Source organism: Jaculus jaculus, chromosome 8 (assembly GCF_020740685.1).
Source record: "Jaculus jaculus isolate mJacJac1 chromosome 8, mJacJac1.mat.Y.cur, whole genome shotgun sequence".
Classification (NCBI taxonomy): Eukaryota; Metazoa; Chordata; class Mammalia; order Rodentia; family Dipodidae; genus Jaculus; species Jaculus jaculus.
This window is the reverse complement of record NC_059109.1, coordinates 18,162,431-18,186,812: the sequence shown is the minus strand read 5'-3', so window position 1 is coordinate 18,186,812 and position 24,382 is coordinate 18,162,431. Positions and strand designations below refer to the sequence as shown.

The following is a 24,382-nucleotide window of genomic DNA, read 5'->3' as shown; positions in this document are numbered from 1 at the left end:
GACAGAGAGAGAGAGAGAATGGGCGCGCCAGGGCCTCCTTGTGCATCTGGCTAACGTGGGTCCTGGGGAATGGAGCCTCGAACCGGGGTCTTAGGCTTCAGAGGCAAGCACTTAACCGCTAAGCCATCTCTCCAGCCCTCCAGCCCAGTTTTTTTGACATTTATAATGTACCATATGTGATTTGATGCATGTAGGCCTTGTGACATGATTACCATAGACAAGATAATCACCCTTTCTTCTCTTCACACCCAAGAGCCCTGTAGTCAGTGTTCTCCAGACCCGCTATCCACCACACTCATTTCCACCATCCCTCCCCGCCCAGTTCAAGGTCACCACTACTGCAGGAAGCTTCTGAGCTGTGTACACAGTGCCCTCAACACTTCCCTCCGCCAAAAAACCAACTGGCCTGCCTCATTAGGATCTGTTCATAGACTCACCTGCCTCTCCTGGGATGCTACACCAGCTACACTGCTTGTCTACCCTTGAGTGTCCGTCACTTAGCATAGCGATGCATAGAGAAACCCGTGTGCAGTCAGTGTTTATGAATGATCCGTGATGGGGTACCACAGAATTCTAGAAATAAGACTGCTGGGGAAATAGCCTGTGATCGTTTGAGTGTGGATCTCCCATGGACCTGGGTGTTTTATTAACGCTTATGACTTGAACCTCCAGCCACCTGGAGGAGGTGTCCCTGGGAGCAGATCTGGGGCCCAGCTCTAACACGTGTGTAGGGGTGGATCTGATTTACAGCCCAAAGGTATACAGAGAAGTCTAAGCTCTGGAGGGGTCGGGGGAATGTCCCTGATGCTTGCTGCCTATTTGAGTTTGCTGCTTTCGGTTTGTTTGTTTGTTTGTTTGGGTTTTGGTTTTCGGTTTTTTGAGGTAGGGTCTCACACTAGCTCAGGCTGACCTGGAATTCACTACGTAGTCTCAGGGTGGCCTCGAACTCATGGTGATCCTCCTACCTCTGCCTCCCGAGCACTGGGATTAAAGGCTCGCGCCACCGCGCCTGGCTTGCTGCTTTTGGTTTTTACAGGCTGTTTGGTAGCTTCTGTCTGTTGGATGTGTGGAAGCAGCTTCTTCCACCACTGATAGAACTTTCCCCAGATCTACGAGCTTGAAATACATCTCTTCCTCCCATAAACTGTGTCTGGTCTGGAGGCTCATCCCAGCGACACAGAGCTGTCTACAACACAGCCCAATTTCCACACGTATTAACTACAGAAGTTTGGCAAGGTGCATACCCTCTCTGTCCCTCGGTTTTTTCCCCCTGTGAAATGGAGCTATTGGTACAACTGCCTCATTCAAGCAGCTTACCCACAGCACGTGCTCAGGGCAGCAGAGCAGAACTGGACTCTCAGGGCCTCAGTGGTCATGGGGAAAGGATCATGGGTCTTCAGTGTCTCTGCCCTTCGATGAGTCCACAGGCACTGACAAGTCCATATCCTCTCTCCCTCACTCTCTTTCATTCTCCCTCCCTCTTCCTCTTCGTCTCTCTAAATCTTCTTAATTCTCTAGACTACTAACATTTCTTTCTCTTTTCTCCACTTCCTCTCATACCATTCTGCACAAGGCCACAAGGAAGATCCCTACATACACATCACGTGTTACTAGTGTGTCTCTATGTATGCATGTGCACACGTGTGTGTAGAGGGTGAGATTCGGTGCTTTAGTTTTGAGGATAAATATGGGACTAGAATACACTAGAAAAGTGGAAGTATTAGCCATTTCCTTTAGTTGGAGGTCTTAATTTTGAGAACTAACCCATCACAATAAAAATACGCTTATGATGGGCTGGAGGGATGGCTTAGTGGTTAATGCATTTGCCTGCAAAACCACAGTACCCAGGTTTGATCCCCTAGGATCCACGTTAGCCAGATGCACAAGGGGCGCACGTGTCTGGAGTTGCCAGCGGCTGGAGCCCTGGCGCATCCATTCTCTCTCTTTCTCTCCTTCCCTCTTTCTCTGTCAAATAAATACATAATGCTTATGCTGGGGCTGTGGGGATAGCTCAGCTGTTAAAGGTGCTTGCTTGCAAAGCCTGCTGACCCGGGTTCAATTCCCCAGTACCCAAGTAAAGCCAGATGTACAAAGTGGTACATGAGTCTGGACTTTGTCTGCAGTGACAAGTGGCCGTGGCGTGCCTATACTTTCTTTCTCTCTCTCATTCTCTCTCTTGTTTCTCTCTCCTCACAAACAAATAAATAAAAATATTTTAGGGCTGGGGGGATGGCTTAGTGGTTAAGCGCTTGCCTGTGAAGCCTAAGGACTCAGTTCAAGGCTCGATTCTCCAGGGCCCACGTAAGCCAGATGCACAAGGCAGTGCACACACCTGGAGTTGTTTGCAGTGGCTGGAGGCCCTGATATGCCCATTCTCTATCTCTTCCTCTTTCCCTCTCTGGCTGTCATTCTCAAATAAATAAATAAAAGTAAACAAAAAAATTTAAAATAAAAAAAATATGTTAAATGTGTATCTTTTTGAATTTTTTATTTACGAAATTATTTACTTAAGATGGAGTTCCTCTTGCATTTAGTAGCTTTCTATGCAGGTGCAGGTGCCCATGTGTGTTCAGGTGTGTATGCATGTATGGGAGTGTGCATGTCAGAGCTGCAGGATGGGACAGCCTCAGATGTTGTTCCTCAGGAATGTCATCCACTTTTGTTTCTGCGACATCTCTATTGGCCTGGAACTCGCCAATAGCACGAGGCTAGAACGGCAGGCCAGTGAACCCCATGCATCTGCCCGTCTCCTCCTCCCAAGCGTCAGGTTCAAAGAAGCACTTACCACTAAACCCGGGCATTTTCACATCAGGTCATCGTGCTTGCAAGGCAAGCCCTTTACCGACTGAGCTATCGCCCAGCACTGCGTTTAGTAGTTTAAATCAGCTATTAAATTTAGACATACAAGCAAAGGGCCAAAGTGGCTGATAAACCAAGTAGGAGGAACTTGCAAGAAAACATGTGGCACTGGGCTTGAGAGATGGCACAGCGGTTGGAAGCACCTGCTTGCACCTCCTCCGTGTAGAGCAGCTGACAGGAAGCTGGAAGAAGCCACTCTACATGCAGTTCAACGGGAGAGAGAGATACCACCAGTGAAGATACTCAACAGTGGACACTGCAAGCCTTATAATTGGCCAGCCAGGCCAAATGAGCCAACGGGTGCAATAGTGGCATGTCTATCATGGTGGAAACCAACTGCCCTCTAATTGGACTGGAGGCCTGCTCCATGGGAGGGAATACATCCCTGATACTGAAACTTAAAACAGGGGTAGTCATGAGCCCTAGGGGTATAACGTCTGCTGCTGTCTGGCTAAATGTATATACTATGCTTATCAAACTGCCCAGTAAGCACTTCTCTTAATACTCATACACTTATATTAATGCTACTCTCACTTTTGGTAGAGAATCTTCTCTTTTCAGATCGCGGTGACCTTGGGACAACTCAGAAGGTATTATGGTGCTGGAAAGAAGTAACTGGAGTACTGAGTAACATCTCGATCACACCTTCCAAGGCTCAGGGTCTAATGCGGAAGAGGTGGCGGAATGAATGTAAGAGCCAAAGGAAGGGTAGGACTCCTTATAACGTGCTCCCTCCAGACATAAAATGGCCTGGATATCCATGACCTCACAGTGCCTGACACTACCTACACAAACCATCATAATAGGAGGAAAAGACCATGACATCAAAATAAAAGAGAGACTGATTGAGATGGGGAGGGGATATGATGGAGAATGGAGTTTCAAAGGGGAAGGTGGGGGAAGGAGGGTATTACCATGGGATATTTTAATAATCATGGAAGATGTTAATAAAAATTGAAAAAAAAAAAGCACTTGCTTGCAATGCCTGATAGCCTGGTTTTGATTCCCCAGTACCCATGTAAAGGCAGATGCACAAAGTGGTGCATGTGTCTGGAGTTTGTTTGCAGCAGCAGGATGCCCTGGTCTTCCCATTCCCTCTATCTCATGTACATATATATGTACATATACACATATACACATATACATACACATATATATGAAATAGGCTGGGCATGGTGGTGCACACCTTTAACCCCAGCACTTGGAAAGCCAAGGTAGGAGGATTGCTGTGAGTTTGGGGTCACGCTGATACTACATAGTGAATTCCAGGTCAGCCTGGCCTAGAGTGAGGCTCTACCTCAAAACACAAACAAAAAAAAGAAATACATATTACATATATATGTATATATGTATGTATATGTATATACTTATACATATGAATATTATAAAACAGATAACAAGTGAGAAAATAGATGCTTTTTCAGGTTACTAGATTTTATTGTAAGCATTCATTTATAATCTGTTTTCACAAGCCAGTTTTCCTTAGTAACTTGGATAGATTTTTAAATTTTTAATTTTGATAATTGGTACTTTTAAAATGTTTATTTATTTATTTATAAGTAGAGAGATATAGAAAGAAAAGAGACAGACAGAAAGAATGAGAATTGGCATGCCAGGGCCTCCAGCCACTGCAAATGAACTCCAGACTCATGTGCCACCTTGTGCATCTGGCTTACGTGGGTATTGGGGAGTTGAACCTGGATCCTTAGGCTTTGCAGGCAATTGCCTTAACCACTAAGCAATCTCTTCAGCCCCTGATTATTAGTGTTTTTGAGAAAGGCTTGCTATATGGTGCAAGCCCCATACTATAATATATTAAAGAACCCAAGCTAGCCTTGAACTCACCATGTAGCCCAGGCTGGCCTCAAACTCACAGAGATCCTCCTGCCTCCCTCCCAAGTGCTAAGATTACAATGGTACACCACTACACACTTCAGCTAATACTGTATTTGTATTTCTACTTTCCCATCCTTTTACCAACAAGCATACTCATGTCAGTGTAAAACGTTTGCTCCTGGCTAAACATTTTTGAACACCTGCTTTTTATGGAACACTTTTTTTTTTCTATTTGTTTTCTTTCTCTCTCCTTTTTTTTTTTTTTTTTTCCTGTGCTGATAATCAAACACAGAGTCTTGGCCATGCTAAGCATTCACTCTACCACTGGGCTACACTGCCAGCCATGAACGTTGTCTTAAAGCCATAAGAAATAATTCATCTATGAGATTCCCAAGCTTCAGAGTTTATTTTTGGATGTACAATGATCCTGTTGTCATTGGTAATTGCAGTGAATTTCTTTTGTTTTTAATTTTTATTTATTTATTTACAAGCAGAGAGAGATAGAAGAGAGACAAACATAGAATGGACATACCAGGGCCTCCAGCAACTGCAAACAAACTCCAGTTGCATGCACCACTTTGTGCATTTGCCTTTACATGGGTACTGGGGAATCGAACCTGGGGTGTTATGCTTTGCAGGCAAGTGCCTTAACCACTGAGCAATCTCTCCAGTCCAATTGTTGTGAATTTTATCCAAGAACTTTTTAAAAAATGGTTCTTATGGATTATGCCATTTAATTTTTTACAACATTGTGCAACAGTTAATTGTTCCACTTCATATAGGAAGACTTGGAAAAATGACCATCTTGCCTTCTAAAAAAAAAAAACAACCTTGGGTAGCTTAAGAGATGCTCAGCTGTTCAAGCACTTGCCTGAAAAGCCTAAGGACCCAGGTTCAATTCCCCAGTACCCATGTAAAGCCAGACATACAAAGTGACACGGGGGTCTGGAGTTTGTTTGCAGTGGCTGGAGACCATGGCATGCTCATTCTCTATATATATCTGCTTGTTTCCCTCTCTCTCTCTCTCTCTCTCTCTCAAATAAATAAATAATTTTTTAAAACCCTGAATGGGCTGAAGAGATGGCTTAGCGGTTAAGCGCTTGCCTGTGAAGCCTAAGGACCCCGGTTCAAGGCTTGGTTCCCCAGGACCCACATTAGCCAGATACACAAAAGGGTGCATGTGTCTGGAGTTCGTTTGCAGTGGCTGGAAGCTCTGGAGCACCCATTCTCTCTCTCTCTCTTTCTCTCTCTCTCTGCCTCTTTCTCTCTCTGTCTGTCACTCTCAAATAAATAAATAAAAATAACCAAAAGAAAGAAAAAGAAACCTTTAGAAAAAAAAAAAACCTGAATGGATTAAAAGTAGAACAAACTGAACAATTTTAGGTCAAATTTAAACTCTAAACCCAGTTCTCGCCACTATGCTATTTTGTGTTCTAAGACATAAACTGCTAGGATCTACATGAGCAGGAGATTAAAAATAGAATAGTACAAGAGATGGAGCAGAACATGGTAAGGTTTTTTTCTTTTTTCCCCAAATGCGTGCTCCAGACAAGAGGTACAAATTCAGCAGGAAGGGGCTGGGGAGATGGCTCAGCTGTTAAGGTGCTTGCTTGCAAGCCTTCCTGCCCTGGTTTAGTTCGCAAGTCACCCATGTAAAGCTAGAATTAGGCACACATTTGTAGTGGCAAGAGACTCCACTAAGCCCATAAACGTATATAAATAAATAAGTTTAAAATTAAAAAACACACACACACACACACACACATTCAGCCAGGCATAGCGGTGAACACCTTTGATCCCAGCACTCATGAGGCTGAGGTAGGAATCCAAGGCCAGCCTGAGACTCCATAGTGAATTTCAGGTCTGCCTGGGCTAGAGCGAGACCCTACCTTGAAAAACCAAAAATAAAATAAAATTCAGCAAGAAGATGGTTCTAGCAAAGATGAGCCTAGAGCACATTCATCACCACCCTGAGGAAGGCACAAAGGAGGTCCCTTATGTCACCAGAGAAAAGCACGTTCCTCAACCCAAGCTGGTGGATGTTTAAAAATATGGTTTCTTATCCATGAGTAACTGTCCAGCAGATGTTGGGGATACCAGCAGGTACTGCTTGGGAAGGTTCTTTGTGTACCATGACTCCTATTCCCCTTCCCACACCACCTCCTGCACACACAGGGTGCACCAGGGCATCTATTCGCTGCAAATGAACTACAGACAGACGCATGTGCCACCATGTGCATCTGGCTTTACACGGGTACTGAGGAATCGAACCCGGGTCCCTCAGGCTTTGCAGGGAAGCACCTTAACCACTGAGTCATCTCTCCAGTTCCCATATCTACTTTTAAACAAGGATTTAAAACTCAAATAGAAAATGTCCAGAACTGGGGCCGGAGAGATGGCTTAGCAGTTCAGGCACTTGCCTGTGAAGCCTAAGGCCCCAGGATCCATTCCCCAGAACCCACATTAGCCAGATGCACTTGGTGGTGCATGTGTCTGGAGTTCATTTGTAGTGGCTAGAGCCCTGGTACGCCCATTCTCTCTCTCTCTCTAATAAATAACTAAGTAAAAATAAAATATTTTTTAAATGTCCAGAATTGTAATTTTGATTTTGAAAAAGAGTGGAAAAAATTTTGTTTGCTGTACTTTCTTCTTTTTGAGACAGGGTCTCACTCTAGCCCAGGCTGACCTAGAATTTACTCTGCAGTCCAGGCTGGGCTCAAATTCGCTTTGATTCTCCTACCTCTGCCTCCCAAGTGCTGCAGCTAAAGGCACAAGCCACCATGCGCCGCAGTCTTGGGGACCATGAAGATACCATGACAATAATGTTTCTGGAAATAATTAAAGTCTCAGGTGGGGTGAGGACTCATGTCCCTTTTCCAGTCCTTCCTGTCCTTCACCCCAGACAATTGTCTGGCTTCTTTGCACCCTCTCAATGCGCAAAAGTGCATCTGCTTATGTGTATATCATATGCTCTGGAATTTTCCTGTAGCGGAACTTCTGCATCCCCTCGGCCTTAGTAATGTTCCGGAATGTCGAATATAAATAAATAATTCTTGGTTGATTAAAGGATCTTTCAACTCATCACGCCTCTACTTTAGCCAGCAAGCAAATCTGAAGGAGAAAATAAAATTCTCTAACGCTAGAAGGGCATGACCCTGGAGACAGGGAACTGAAGTAGAACTCACACTTCAAGCAGATATGCACAGTATGGGGAAGAAAGTCATTTTACCTAGTCTAACCAATGAGAAATGCATGCCCTAACACAGAATGAAAAGCTTGCATGTGCAATATTATTTATTTATTTATTTGAGAAAGAAAGAGGCAGATAGACAGAAAGAAAGAGAGAGAGAGAAAATGGGAACACCAGGACCTTCAGTCATTGCAAATGAACTCCAGATGCATGTGCCACCTAGTGCATGTGGCGTATATGAGTCCTGGGGAATCGAACCTGGGTCCTTTGGCTTTACAGGCAAGTGCCTTAACTGCTAAGCTATCTCTCCAGTCCGCATGCAATCTTTTGTGCATCATTTCCTACTTCCTCTCCACTTACACGCAAGCACGTGTGCATGCACGTGCAGGTCTTGCGCATTGCCAAGTACACCCAGAACTGAAATCGCAAACTCGTTTTGTCTCCAGCGTGGTTTTTCTGCAACTTGGAGGAGGAGGAGCCCCAGGCAGGAGAAAGGGTTAAGTAAGGATCTCTAGTAAGGCTTCAACGTGTCCTTTGAGGAATAACAAAGATAGGAAGCTGGGCCTCTGTGGAAGGAAATTCCCAGGCCTCACTTTGGACATTAGCAACCTGCCCCTGTGAACCCCTGAGGGGTGTCTGATAATAAACACTGGCAAACAAAACAGTCCATAAAGGCTGTGTTTTTACTGAAATTCTTGCGTTCGCACCAAAGGCTAGGAAACATTTTCCTACATCTTGGGACCTGAAGGGTCTGCGTGCCCACCTGCTGACAAAGCCTAATGACTCTGACCTTGCTCCGGGCTGGGGTTTGTACGTGCAAATCCCCTTGCTCCTGGGGCCTTTGATTGTGCCGAGGTTGAGACTTCGGCCACTGAAATGCAGACCGTAGAACACGCAGGACAGGGAGGCGGATCCGGCTGGGTAGAGCTGGAGACCCATCTCATCCTGTCCCATGACATCTCAGACCCAAGCCAGAGCACTGTGTTTCCCCAGGAGTGGGAACACTGTGGAAAGGGCATGAAAGTTCCACTGATAAAGTGATTGAGGGCTGGAGAGATGGCTCAGCAATTAAAGCACACGCCTGCGAAGCCTAGCGACCAGAGTCCAATTCCCCAGTACGCATATAAAGCCAGATGCACAAAGTGGTCCATGCATCTGGAATTCATTTGCAGTGGCTGGAGGCCTTGATATGACCATTCTCTCTTCTTCTCTTTCTTCTATTCTCTTCTTTCTCTCTGATTGCAAATAAAGTGACCTTTTGTTTGTTTGTTTTGTTTTTCGAGGTAGGGTCCGGCTCTAGCCCAGGCTGACCTGGAATTCACTATGTAGTCTCAGGGTGGCCTCGAACTCATGGTGATCCTCCCACCTCTGCCTCCCGAATTCTGGGATTAAAGGCATGCGCCACCAAACCTGGCTTGTTTTTTTTGATTTTTAAAAATATTTTATTTTTATTTATTTATTTGAGAGAGAGAAAGACACAGAGAGAGAGAGAGAGAGAATGGGAGCTCCAGGGCCTGCAGGGTCTCCAGCCACTGCAAACGAACTCCAGATGCATGGGCCACCTGATGCATCTGGCTTACATGGGCCCTGGGGACTCAAACCAAGGTCCTTTGGCTTTGCAGGCAAGTGCCTTGGCCACTTAACTATCTCTTCAGCCCTGTTGATTTTTTTTTTTTTTTTTTTTTTTGAGACAAGATCTCACTATGTAGCCCTGGCTAGCTTCGAATTTATGGTGATCGTCCTGCCTCAGCCTTCCAAGTGCTGAGATGAGAAGAATGTGCCTTCATGGTCAGCTTGAAGTGTATTCATTAAGCAACAAATAAGGCTTCTTTTAATGCAGTTGTGAAATAAATGAACAAAAACTTTAAAACTTAACGTTAAATATTTTTACAGCAATTTCTCCTAAGAGGTTTAAGGCAAGTTAGAATCAAATGGTGAAACAGTAAGCAAAAATCTAGTTTGGGTCAGATTATTCATACTATTGTATAAAATTTAGTTCCAAACTAACATCCCATTTTATAGATGAATAATTTGAATCTCAGGAATTGACCTACAAGAATAGCAAAAGTTTGTGTGTTTCAGGGACCTGATATACTTGCTCTTGCAAATGTATGTTGAGGCTGAGTGTATAAACTTTTCTGATTTTCGTACTAAAATACACTTTAAACCCACTTTGTTAACTGCTGACCCAACCCAGAGCTCTCAACTCCCTGTTCCTGTACTATTGCCACACCAGAATCTGCCCCCCACCCCACCCCCCGAAACTGCCATCCCTGGTGAGCATTAGATCTTTGACTGCAGATACAAACAAAGTGAAGCCTTTATTTTTGGGTCACCACCACTGGCGTCTGAGATATTTTTAGTTGACATCATCATACAGAGCTATTCATTTGCATTTGCCCAGAGTGGCAGGCGACCTCTCTCTTGACCCCCCAGCACTGAAGCCCACACTGACAGAGGGAATGAGAGGTCCTAGATTCCACTAGGTGGGGTTAACATGAGTCTCCCTGGGCCTTTGTATGGTAACAATAGACGGAAGAGCAGCCTTGTTAGAGGAAATTCCCAGGGCCATACTTCGGACATTAGACAGTTGCTTTGCTATGCTGGGTAGCCGATGTGCATCTAAAAATAAACATACCGGTCTGCAAGGAGTCCTATGATTTTGTCTACACTGTTGATTATATTTCAAAGAAAAAAAAATTTTTTTTTTTAACACTGCTGCTTTTCAGAAAGCTAGCCTATACAAACCTGGAGCATAAACTCTACCATGGCGTGGTTTCCACATGACAAACGTCTGCTGTGAAAAGGACAGCAGGGGCTGGAGAGATGGCTTCAAGTTAAAGTGTTTGCCTGCAAAGCCTAAAGACCCAGGTTCAAGTCCCCAGTACCCAAGAAAACCAGATGCACAAGATGGCACATGTATCTGCAGTTCATTTGCAGTGGTTAGAAGCCCTGGTTCACCCATTCTCTCTCTCTGCCTCTTTTTCTCTCTCTCAAATAAATTAAAATTAAAAAGCAAGTACAAGGACAGCAAGTTTTGTTTTTAATTTTTGTTTTCTGTTTTTTGTTTTTTTAGTCCCTCCCAGGATCTCAAAGTGCTATTGAAGGAAGCAAAGCACACTGGGATGTTGTCCAGCATCTACAGAGAGACCCAAGGGACCCAAGATGCAAGGATAGCTAGTTCCTTCCCATCCACAGAGGATAATTAGTTGCAAATGCAAGGCAGCCTGTGCCCACCTGAGCTGAATCCTCACTCTTCTGCTAGAAGCCAAGGTAGGAAGAAGGTTGGAGAACTTGATTCGGGGCAAACAGCCAGCTATCTTCTCTGACCCCCAAACGAAACTGGCCACTCATAGACCCTGCCAATTACAGAATGGTAAAACTACAGAATTATTTATCTCACATCTCAAAGGTAGATTTCCGAGTGACCAGGAGCAGCATCCAGGTAGTATCTTTTCATTTCATAGGTAGAGAAGGAACCAGCACCGAACATCTGACTTATACTGAGACTTGCCTGATTAGCTTTGTCCAAAAATGGACCAAAACTTTTTCCATCAGGTAGGAAGGCTTTCGCAGCATAAGGACAACTCTCTAATCCAGTTAAAGAACAATCCTAGAAGAGTGATTTGGAATAACTGCCACTACCACTATTGTTTTTATTTCTTGTTTTGTTAAAATTTATTATTTTTTTTTATTATTGACAACATATTTTGTATGGATACATCATGTGTTGGTACCCTCTTTTCCCTCATCCCTGCCCCATTCCACTGGGGACCCTCCTTAGAGGAGTTGCAGGTATTTCCCATGGGGCTGTGGTTTATGCGTTGTGACAGCAGCAATCCCTTCTTCTCCTTTTTTCTTTTTCCTGGAAATCCTACTTACTCTATTGTTGCAAAGATCCTATTTTTATGCGAATGCAGCCAAAAATGTAGGATTAGTCAAAAGTGAGCTCATGTCATCCTAGCCTATTGAATTTTTTTTTTTTTTCAGTCCTTTATTTGCTGGCTTGAATCAGAGCACTGACATCATGAGGCTTTCAGGAGCAGGAAGGGACCTTCCAGGTCATCAGTCAGACCTCACCCAGTCGCAGTGATCCCTTTGGGAACACCCTGGCCCACTGGTCTTCTAGGGAGCACTGGAACCCAGCCCAGGACAGGGCGTTCACCACTCCTGCAAGGCAACTCATCCATTTCTAGACACAATTCTGATGGTGAGTCGATCTTGCCCCACATTTCAATGAAATTTCTGACCCTATAATTTCCACTCATTGATCTAGCACCTTTGTCTCTCCCCACGCAATGTAACTATGACATACCTGAACGCAACGTTCACATGCTACAAGATGTACTTCATCCATCAAATGTCCCCTAAGTACTCCTTCAACTACTGTGCAAGTGGTAATTTTCTCTCTCACACAGTCTTGACTCTTTTAAGATCTGATATATTTCTTTTTTTTTAAAAAAAATATTTTTATTTATTTATTTGACAGAGAAAGAGGGAGAGAGAGAGAGAGAGAGAGAGAGAGAGAGAGAGAGAGAATGGGCACACCAAGGCCTCCAGCTACTGTACACAAACTCCGGATGCATGTGCCCCATTGTGCATCTGGCTAATGTGGGTCCTGGGGAATCGAACCTGGGTCCTTTGGCTTTGCAGGCAAATGCCTTAACCTCTAAGCCATCCCTCCAGCCCAAGATCTGATATATTTCTTAAAGCAACTTAATAGGCACCTTGGCTAATTAATCTCCTGCCAATTTTACATGCTAACCATTAGCACATATTTCAGCAACAGCCGCAACTTAGCAAGATACAATTACCTATCTGAAGAACTGGCTCGTTGGGTGTTTAAAACTAGATCTGCCACAAAGAGGCCCATGGCATTCATGGCCTCACAGTGGCAGATGCTACCTCCACAAGACCTGCAAATAGGAGGAAAAAATGATGATATCGAATAGAACAGGGACTAGTTAAAAAAAAAAAAAAAAAGAAGAAGAAGGTTGGGCTGGAGAGATGGCTTAGCAGTTAAGGCACTTGCCTATGAGGCCTAAGGACGCGGGTTCCATTCCCCAGTAGCTGGAGGCTCTGGTGCACCCGTTTTCTCATTCTCTCTCTCTCTCTCTTTCCCCTTCGTCTCCTCTCTGTCTCTCTGCCTCTCTCTACATGCAAATAAATAAATAAAATAGTAAGGAAAAAGAAGGAGAATGGATTCAGTAGAGGAGAGATAAGGAAGAGAGGGAGGGTTGTAGGAGGGGATTATAATCATAGTGTTTTATGTATATATGTGGGAGTTGTCAATAAAAAGCTAAAAAAGAGAACTAGGTCTGACTCCTTCTACCCCACCACAAGCCTCCATTAAAAAAAAATAATAATAAGAGCCGGGCGTGGAGGCTCACGCCTTTAATCCCAGCACTCGGGAAGCAGAGGTAGGAGGATTGCTGTGAGTTCGAGGCCACCCTGAGACTCCATAGTGAATTCCAGGTCAGCCTGGGCTACAGTGAGACCCTACCTCAAAAAACCAAAAAAAAATAAGTAATGTTAAGCCAAGCATGGTGGTGCATAACTGTCATACTAGCATTTGGGAGGTGGAGGCAGGAGGATCAGGAGTTCAAGGTCATCCTTGGCTACATAGCTGGTTCAAAGCTAGCCTGGGTAACCTTAGACTCTGTCTCAAAACAACAAACAAAAGAATGAAAACATAGAGAAGGAAGGGAGAGAAGGAGGGAGGGAGGGAGAAAGAGGGAACAAGAAAGAAAAAGAAAGTGTTGAGCCACATATATTTGGTCTCAGATACAGTCTGAGATCTGTGGCTGTTCATTGGACCCTTCCCAGGCAGGTTAACATCCCTTTTGTTTTAAGAACTCATGCATGCTATTACTAGCAATAAACACAATTCAGAGCACTTAGGCAATGACTTCTGAAAGGCTGTGCACCAAGGTAGATCTGCTGGAAGTTTGAGTCACAGAAATGTGGGAGCAACAGAAAACAAGAAAGCAATCTGTGTGTCCAGGAAGTATCTTATCTGTGATTCAGGTGGTGGGGGAGCAAGAATAGACAGCGGTCACTTGTGAGTACCTGGGCAGTTAGTGCCATCTGAGCCTGGCGGTTGGATCTGGAGAACAAGAAAGCATTTTTCGGGCTGGAGAGATGGATTAGCAGTTAAGCGCTTGCCTGTGAAGCCTAAGGACCCCGGTTCGAGGCTCGGTTCCCCAGGTCCCACGTTAGCCAGATGCACAAGGGGGCGCACGCGTCTGGAGTTCGTTTGCAGGGGCTGGAAGCCCTGGCGCACCCATTCTCTCTCTCTCCCTCTATCTGTCTTTCTCTCTGTGTCTGTTGCTCTCAAATAAATAAATAAATAATTGAAAAAAAATTTTAAAAAAGCATTTTTCAGGGACTGGAGAAATGGCTTAGCAGTTAAGGCACTTGCCTACAAAGCCAAAGGGCCCAGGTTCGATTCCCCAGGACCCATGTAAGCCAGATGCATAAGGTGGCACATGCATCTGGAGGTCCTGGCATGCCCATTCTCTCTCTGTCTCTCTCTCTCCCTCTTTCTCTCCCCCTGTCCCTCCTCCCCCTCCCTCTCTATGAAGTAAATAAATAAATAAAAATAAAATATTTTATAAAAAGGAAACATTCCCCCACCTCCAGCTATCCATGCACTCCACTGGAGGGCAAAGTCCGAGGCAGATGTCACCATTCCCTGCACCACCTTTCAACTCTAGATGAAAGTCAAATCTTGAGGTCGAGAAAGGAAAGACCTTACATGTGGTCAGAAAGGAGGATGCTGTAGCCGTGCTCCAGTGAGGGCTGAGGTCAGGCACTGGGTGTATACTATAGGCCTCTAGACATTTCCTGCGCCCCTGAGCTGCTTCCTTCCTTTTGTTTCTGGAGGATTTCCAGAAGCAGAGCTTGTAAAAGATGGTGCTGTTTTCCCCTCGGCAGCCTTGCTTTATGTCAGTTTACACCCTGGAACTACAGCCTGACGACTCCTTTATGATCCAGGGCACTCTGCACCCTGGCAACTGTTGCCATGCCACGCTCTCTGTAGGAGAAGGATGGAGGACATTGCCTGTGAAGCCTAAGGACCCCGGTTCAAGGCTCAATTCCCCAGGACCCACGTTAGCCAGATGCACAAGGGGCGCATGCATCTGGAGTTCATTTGCAGTGGCTGGTGGCCCTGGCGCGCCCATTCTCTCTTTCTCTCTCTCTCTCTTTCTCTCTCTGTCTGTTGCTCTCAAATAAATAAATAAAAATGAACAAAGGAAAACATCTAAGGACTGAAGAGATGGCTTAGCAGTTAAGGCACTTGCCTGCAAAGCCTAAGAACCTGGGTTTGATTCCCTGGTATCCACATAAAGCCAGATGCATAAGGTGGTGCATACATCTGGAGTCCATTTGCAATAGCAGTGGCTAGAGGCCCTGGCACGCCCATTTCTCTCTCTTTCTCTGCCTCCCTCTCTCTCTCTCTCTCTCTCTCTCTCTCTCTCTCTCCCCCTCTTTCTTTTATCACTCTCAAATAAATAAACAAATAAATTAAAAAAAAAAAGATTTCGCTGCCACTTTGACTCAGAGAACAGCAGAATGGTGCCATTCAAATTATCGTGATAGGGCTGGGGGCGTCGCTCAGGTGGCAGAGTGCTTGCCTAGCATGCGCAAAGTCCTGGGTTCACGTGGGTCAGGTGTGGTGGCACAACCTTGTAATCCCAGTATTTGGGAGGTGGAGACAAGAGGATCAAAACTCCGTGGCCACCCCTAACTACACAGTGAGTCTGAGGGCAGCCTGGGCTACATGAGACTCCTCTCTAGAAAAAAAAGTAGCATATATCACCATGAGACTATGACTCCCTGGTCTCTATGCAGTCCACAAGTCAAGGGCTCCTTTTCCCTATGCACTATTAGATAAAGTCAAGGTTGAGCGAAAAGTTGGAGAGTCACCGGGTTTACCTAGAAAGGCAGCCACGGGAGCGGGAGTTAAGCTCAGAGCCCCCAGACCTCAGCGCAGCTCTGTGTGGAGGAGCAATGTTTTCATGTTCCCAGGGCCTTAACTCGGCTGTGCTTAACTTCATCCCACATCAGGTTTCTTCGCTCATCCCCGTTTGCTGGTTGGCTTCTGTGGCGTGCACACAAGGGTGTGTGTGTATGCGTGTGCAGGCGCGCATGCATGTGTGAGCGCACGCCCCGTGGAGGCCAGAGACCGATGCCGGGTGTCTTCCTCAATTGCTTGCCCCCTTTCTTTATTTTTTTATTTTTTTATTTTACTTATTTGTTTATTTGAGAGAGAGAAAGAGGCACAGAGAGAGAGAAAGAGACGTGCCAGGGCCTCCAGCCGCTGCAAATGAACTCCAGATGCATGTACCATCTTGTGCATCTGGCTTACATGGAACCTGGAGAATCAAACCGGGATCCTTTGGCTTTGTAAACAAACGCCTTACCCGCTAAGCCATCTCTCCAGCCCCACCTTACTTTATTTTAATACCTTCATTTTTATTTATTTAAGAAAAAGAGGGAGAGAGAGAGAGAACAAATGGGTGCATTAGGGCCTCCAGCCACTGCAAATGAGCACCAGACATATACGCGACCATGTGCATCTGGCTTACGTGCGTACTAGGGAATCAAACCTGAGTCCTTAGGCTTTGCAGGCAAGCACCTTAATGGCTAAGCCATCTCTCCAGCCCCACCTTATTTATTTATTATTTATTTATCTGAGACAAGGTCGTGTATTGAACCTGGAGTTCACTGATTTGGCTAGACTGATTAGTCAGCACACCCCAGACAGCCTCTTGTCTCTGCCGCCCCAGGGTTTGGATTACAAGGCTATACCTCCACACCCAGCTTTTACATGGGTACTGGTGATCCAAATGCAGGTCCTCATGTTTGCAAAGCAAGTACTTGACCTACACAACCATCTCCCCAGACCCCGAATCAGATTTATGTTTTCCTTAACGCTTCCCATAGGGAGGGACGGGAAAGAGGGTGATAAAAGACTGTCCATATGAGGAGTGAGTGACACAAGGTTCACCTCCGTGTCACGAGAACTCACGTCCGCAGCACAGAGCAAACTGCCTTCCGTGTGGACAGCAGTGCCTATGGCTGGAAAATGCAACTCTGCTAAGAAGCGATGAAGAATGAAGAGCGGAGATTGGGAAAGAGGAGAGCGGCTAAGGACAGAAGCTAGCCCACGGGGACATGAAGAAATAGACTCCAAAAAGCATGACAGGGCTGGAGAGATGGCTCAGTGCTTGAAGGTGCTTTCCTGCCACACCTGATGGCCCAGGTTCGACTCCCCAGTACCCACATAAAGCCCGATGCACAAAGGGGAGCAAGGGTCTAACGTTCATCTGCAGCGGCCCTGGCACGCGCATCCTGGCCACCTCCCCGCCCCACTGCTTCGCAAACACATAAGTAAATTTTAAAAAAAATTTTAAAAAGCTGGTAGAAGCCGGACATGGTGGCTCATGCCTTTAATCCCAGCACTCAGGAGGCAGAGGTAGGAGGGTCGTCATGAGTTGAAGGCCAGCCTGAGACTGCATAGTGAATTACAGGTCAGCGTTAGCTAGAGTGAGAATGTACCTCAAAAAATCGAAAGAAAAAAAAAAAAGAAAGCTGGTAGATCCTCAGAATACTTGGTGAGTAAACAAATCCATCAAAGTCTTAGATAAAAAGAATGTGGAGGGGATGGAAAGATGGATCAGTGGTTAAAGCACTTGCCTGCAAAGCCTAATGACTTGAGTTCAATTCCCTAGTACCCATGTGACACTGGATGCACAAAGTGGAACATGCAGGGCTGGAGAGATGGCTTAGCAGTTAAGGGATATGCCTGCAAAGCCTAAGGAGCCAGGTTCGATTCTCCAGGTCCCACATAAGCCAGATGCACATGGTGGCACATGCATCTGGAGTTCGTTTGCAGTGGCTGGAGGCCCTGGCATGCCTATTCTCTCTCTTACTCTCCCTCTTTCTGTCTCAAATAAATAAATAAATGAATAAATAAATAAATAAAATGTTTAAAACTATCTTTTTAAAAAAGTGGGGCATTCATCTGGAGTTCATTTGCAGTTGCTAGAGGCTCTGGCATGCCCATTCTCTTTCCCACCCCCTTACCAATAAATAAAAGACTGTGGGGGCTGGAGAGATGGCTAAGTGGTTAAGCACTTGCCTATAAAGTCTGAGGACCCCAGTTTGAGGCCGATTCCCCAGAACCCATGTTAACCAGATGCACATGGGGGCACACATGTCTAGAGTTTGTTTGCAGTGGCTGGAGGCCCTGGTGTGCCCATTCTCTCTTTCTATCTGCTTCTTTCTCTCTCTGTCTGTTGCTCTCAAATAAATAAATAAATAAAAATAAACAAAAAAAAAGAGTGTGAAAAAATTTAGAAGAATTGGCAGTTTCCTTGGAAAGCCTCAAACTACAGCTCTCATTCTGACCATTGATTCATCTCTTCAAATGTTGTTCCCATTCATCTGTGCCTTCTTGCCTGCAAGAATTCAACTACCATTACCTGTCCACCGATATTGATTGAGCACACACAACACACCAGGCCTTGTATCAAGTGCTATTGATTCAGAAACCAAGCACCAGTATCTCCTCAAGTTTGAAAATAAACACAGCATGGCTGGAAAGATGGTTTAGTGGTTAAGGCACTTGCCTGAAAAGCCAAAGGGCCTCGGTTCAATTCCACAGGACCCACGTAAGCCAGGTACACAAGGTTGGTGCATTTGTAGTTTGTTTGCAGTGGCTGGAGGCTCGCTCGCTCTCTCTCTCCTTCTCTCTCTCCCTCTTTCTCTCAAATAAATTAAAACTTGGTTTTTGTTATTGTTGTTTGTTTGTTTGTTTTTGAGGTAGGGTCTCACTCTAGTCCAGGACCTGAAATTCACTATGTAGACTCAGGGTGGCCTCGAACTCTTGGCGATCCTCCTACCTCTGCCTCCCGAGTGCTGGGATTAAAGGCATGTGCCACCACGCCCAGCTTAAAACATTTTTTAAATTAAAAAAATTTTTAAAAGAAAATAAACATAGCAACCTTCACCTGATGTGCTCGGGGCTGTGACAGAAATATCTCAGACACCATCAAAGCCCAGACCACAGGGCACTTCCCTTTGGTGGAGGGGGACTGAATGGAGGAGCGCAAAAGTGAAATGTGGCTGTAGTGGGTAACTGAGTAGAGAAGTTGAATGGGGGTATCCAGGCAGAGCGAGCAGCACCCACAGATGGTACAGAGGGAGCAGTGGAGGGAAGAGGTAATTAAGTTAGAGTCAGTCCCAGGAAGCCAGGCTGGCAGGGTGATACGGAGCCAACTTCGAAAGGGTCATGTTCCCGCCCCGTGTCAGACCTTGGCCAACTTTGTCCTGCCCCGCGACCACCCAGGAACCTAGATAAAAGGTAGATTCAGTAAGTTTGGTGAACAGATTAGCAGGGAATTTGCATCTTGAACGAGCTCCTAAATATTGGCTGAGGCAGAAGGCCCCTGGCTGGATTTAGTGTCAGGGCTGTGAGCAGTAGCTACTATAGACATCTGTCACTGGGGAGAGTCCCACACTCAGAATGGCATCTTTCCAAGGACCTTGTAGCAGGATAGGGAGGATGGATGGAGAAAGATGTTACCAAAGTCAAACCGTGACAAGAAATTGTGAGCGTCTCAACTGAGTAAGGTGGGTAAGAAAGGAACAGGCTTGATAAATGGGTATAAACTGGCTGGCAGTCTTGAAGTCAGTACATTTCTCCCACAGGAAAGACTGACTCTCCTCACCCCAAATTCACAGAACTTTGTGATGCTCTTTAACTATGCTTTGACCTCTCGGTAGGCCTCAGCTGGTGCAATACCTTGAACCCCAACAACGTCCACCAATAACAGCAGCAAAAAAAAAAAAAAGAAAGAAAGAAAAAGAAAAAGAGGAAAACATCATGCCTGTGAACAATTTCCACATCAGAGTGGGTAAAACCAGCCTTGCTAGCTATTGCTTGATAGGCACCTCACTCCAGCTACCAAGTTTCAGAATACTTCAGAAACAGCAAGAAAATTCTGGAAGGCAACACAAAAGTCCGCCAGACCTCTGAGCAGCATGCTTGTCCTTTTGCGTAAACCTCACAGGTACCCTAAGCGAGAAGCGCCTGTTTCTCGTTCTTTCCTCATATCCACTATCCACCTTGGTACCACTTTAGCTAGAAAAACACAGAAAGGAATTTACAGAGATCATGGTAGACGTCCGCATTGTAGAATGAAGAAAGCACTTGGCAAACATTTTTCTCTTCCTTGTGGGGAAGCCAGAAAAAAATATAACTTCAAGTGAATTTGTTTTTTATTTTTTCCATCCAAGAAAAGCAAATCTGCATCATATTCTATATATTATGCTAATCGGTGTTTCCTTTTTTCCCCCCAAACTGTATAAATTCAAAAACTCAAACTTCCTCTGCTACTCACTATTATTGCTATTTTTTTTTTTTCTCACTGTCTTATCAATCAGAAAATGTCCAGAAGCTACACAGGTTGGGGACATGCAGCCAACAGGAGGTGCTGTCTGGATCCACGCCTTCTTGGGAAGAGAGCTTGTCAACAAGACAGAAGAAAATAACACAGGCGCCTACCTTTCTCTTCGGGTAGTTTGCAGCCTCCTGAAATTTAATCCTGCATGAAGATCTTCTCCCCAACTCTCTCAGAGGAGGTGAAACTTTTAAGAGCCTCCCATTGAATTAGGCAAGCAGAGGAGGGAGGGGTTTCACCAGACCAGACTTCAGATCTTGGGAGCTTCCAGACCTCAGGGAGCAGAGGTGAGCGGCAGGCAGGAAAAGGCTGAGAGCCCTGTGCGGCTGGAGGTGGGGGCGGAGGCTGGGGAAGGGAAGTAATATGGGAACTGCAATAAATAAGAGATCCTCTCCACCCCGTTTCCTGTATTTGGTGCCTCATGCTTCTCTCCAGGCTCCCCAGAGGATATAAGAAATTTAAGCTTGTCCTTTGGCCACTTGGAGGGTGAGAGAGAGAAAGAGAGAGAGATTGGGAGTATAAAACATGCTGAGAAGCAAGCTACAGGCTACAGCAAAACTTTACCTTTCTCGAAGTCCTTTCCTCCTGAAGTCTCTCCAAGTGTTTAGCTCAGTGAAGGTCGAGGAGATGCCCTCACGTCTTCTGAACCGTAGCTTCTGGCCACGGTTCAGAGGCCTTATAACAGAGCCGCTGGTGAGAAACAGGTCAGACCTAGCTCGGGAGAATCAGTTCTGTGGCCTTGGGGGAGACTCTCTCTGCTTTGTGTTTAGAAAGTCTGATGATCCTCTGATAGCAATCTTGGAAACATTCCTCCCTCAAGCCATTTTGTCCATTGGATTAACGACTTGTCGCTGTCACCCACTGATGGCTGAAATAGGAGACTATATAATCTGAAGATGAAAGGCAGTCACTTTAAATATCTTTAAAATTCGAGATGGCAATGATAGAGCACTAAAGTTAGGACAGAGCCCAGATCACAGCCCAGCCGCTTTTCAGATCCTGTCTCTAGGAAGATGCTGGTGGGATGGGTAATCTCTGGTTGTCAATTTAGTATCGCCATGGAAACCAATCTCTGGAAATGTCTCTGAGGGATTTTCTAGATAGGTTAATTGAGATGGGAGGATCTACCCTAGCTGTGGGAAGCACCAGCCCATGCTGGGGGCCTGGGCTATACAAAATTAGCAGTATTTGTCAGACTCCGCTGGGTTCCAGATGTGATCCGCTGCTTCCTGTCAGCATGCCCCAGCCACGATGGACTGTGACTTTGAACTGTGAACCTAAGTAAACCCTTCCTTTCTTAAGTCACTTCTTGTCAGCAATGAGAAAGTTACCGAAACATAGTTGACTTTAACAGGCTGTCAAGACTGACTTTTTAAATTTGCTTTTCTTTTTATTTATTTTTTATTTTTCAAGGTAGGGTCTCGCTCTAGCCCAGGCTGACCTGGAATTCACTATGTAGTCTCAAGCTGCCCTCGAACTCACAGCAATTCTCCTACTTCTGCCTCCTGAGTGCTAGCATTAAAGGCATGCACCATACTCTTTTTGTGTGTGTGTGTGTGGGGGGGGGTGATGGTCCATCTTTAAATAGCAGTTCACTCAGAAGCTGAGGCAGGGATGGAAATGCTGAACAATGGGAATGAAGAGATGTGTGCCATGAAAGGCTACTCAGTTAAAATCACTGGGGGCTGGAGAAATGGCTCAGTAGTTAAGGCACTTGCCTGCAAAGCCTAAGGACCTGAGTTTGATTCTCCAGTACCCATGTAAAACCAGATGCACAAGGCGGTGCATGCATCTGGAGTTTGTTTGCATTAGCTAGAGGCCTGCGTGCCCATTATCTCCCTCTCTCATAAATAAATAAATAAAATATTTAACAAAAAAAATCACACAACTGTCTCCTTGCCATTGTCTTTTTTAAAAAAATTATTTATTTATTTATTTATTTATTTATTTGAGAGAGAGAGAAAGAGGCAGAGAGAGAAGGTGAGAACGGGAGCACCAGGACCACTGCAAAGAAACTCCAGATGCATGTGCCCCATTGTGCATCTGGCTTACGTGAGTCCTGGAGAGTCGAACCGGGATCCTTAGGATTTGAAGGCAAATTCCTTAACCACTAAGCAATCTCTCCGGCCCACCATTGTCTTTTAAACATAATTTTAGTTTTTATTTGCAAGCAAGAGAGAGAGGATGAGAGAGGGAATGGGAACACCAGGGGCTCTTGCCACTATAGACCAACTCCAGCCACATGTACCATCTTGTGCATCTGGCTTTATGTGGGTACTGGGGATTTGAGCCCGGGCTGCTAGACTCTGCAAGCAAGTGCCTTTAACCACTTAGCCATCTCGCCAGCCCCTTTACCAGTGTCTTGGGCTCTCTCCAGTCCCTTCTTCTCCCACCTATCACGGCAATCTCTCTCGAATGCAGTTTTCATGATATGGTTCCCTAGCCTAAAAATCTTGAGCTAGCTGAGAAGTGACAGAGGAGTGTTCAGCACAGAAATATCTCACTCACAACTTCCACGACTCAAGGTCCATTGCAGATGAGGTGGCGGAAAGAATGGAAGAGCCAAAGGAAGGGTAGGACTCCTTACAACGTGCTCCTCCAGACACAAAATGGCCTGGACATCCATGACTTCACAGTGCCTGATGCTACCTACGTAAGAAAAGATCATGACATAAAAATAAAAGACTGATTGAGAGGGGGAGGGGATATGATGGAGAGTGGAGTTTCAAAGGAGAAAGTGGGGGGAGAGAAGGGAATTACCATGGGCTATTGTTTACAATCATGGAAACTGTCAATAAAAAAATTAATTAAAATTTAAAAAATGTTTTGAAAAAAGAATGAAGGTCAAATGCTTTATCGTGGCATGAGCCGGCCTCTCCTATTTTACCTCAAAGCCCCTTTTCCATCTACCCTCCTCTTACCCCCTTTCTCATTCTCTTCTTCCCCACCTATCTTCACTTATATGAATTACTCTATGAAGAATGTTCACTCTCCCCATTCCAATCCATTGGATCTCACCGCCTCCAGAGTGCGTTCTGTGATGCCTGGGCCCCTGCGCTTTTAAAACTTCCCTAACACACTGGGCTTGTCTCCCTCTCAACACTCAAAGCTAGGACCTGGCCTCCTTGCCCTCTCTCTCCTGCGGTGCCCTCCCCCCTCGAGGTGTGGACTGGGTCTGTTTCAGCACCATGTCCCCAGGACCTAGAGGCCCAGCTGCGTTTGATTTCTGTAGGTTCTGAGTCAATGAGAGGAGCATTATTAATTACAGTGACGTATTCCCTCTGGAAGAAAGAGGAAACGTGGCTCACAGGAAAACCGAGCATTGTCCATAGTTTAAGTTCTGGAAGAGCTGGAGCAATATCACAGGAAATACTGCTGATGCTTAATGTTTATGTAGAGCTGCAGCTGGCCATGCGTCGTTTTCTCGCCTAGACTGTGCTGGGAGTAGGTGATAAGCTATTCAGAAAACCAAGCCCTAAAACTCAATGTACCCACCAGAAAGAATATAGATAGATAGATAGATAGATAGATAGATAGATAGATAGATAGATAGATATAGATAGATAGATATAGATAGATATAGATAGATATAGATAGATATATAGATATATATAGATAGATATATAGATATATAGATATGCCCACCAGAAAGAATATATATATAACTAGATATGCCCACAAGAAAGAATATATATATGTATATATGTGTATATATGTATGTATGCATGTATGTATGTGTGTATGTATACATATATATATATATATTCATAATTTATTTGAGAGAGAGGGAGGGAAGGAGGAAGGAAGAGGCAGATAGAGAATGGGTGTGACAGGGCCTCTAGCCACAGCAAAGGAACTCCAGATGCCTGTGCCACCTTGTGCAGCTGGCTTATGTAGGCACTGAGGGATAGAACCTTGGTCCTTAGGCTTTGCAAGCAATGGCCTTAACTGCTAAGCCATCTCTCCCAACCCCCAAAAGAAGATTTAAAGTTAGTAAGGGCTAAAGAAAACATGAGGTTGTCAGAAG

General features: G+C 45.1%; 1 protein-coding gene across 2 annotated transcripts in view; it reads right to left on the bottom strand.

Moving 5' to 3' along the window:
• The window catches only part of Adgrf5 (adhesion G protein-coupled receptor F5), a 131,049-nt gene extending 109,866 nt beyond the window's left edge, over positions 1 to 21,183 (bottom strand). Inside the window, exons 1-2 of one of the 2 annotated variants that reach the window (XM_045156539.1) lie at positions 20,920 to 21,015; positions 20,460 to 20,700 (exon numbers count right to left, since the gene is read on the bottom strand). The gene's annotated coding sequence lies outside the window, so the exon portion shown is untranslated. Of the gene's footprint in view, positions 1 to 20,459; positions 20,701 to 20,919 lie in introns of both variants that reach the window. The other variant, XM_045156540.1, reaches the window with a different exon arrangement.
• Between the last annotated feature and the right edge of the window lie 3,199 nt (positions 21,184 to 24,382).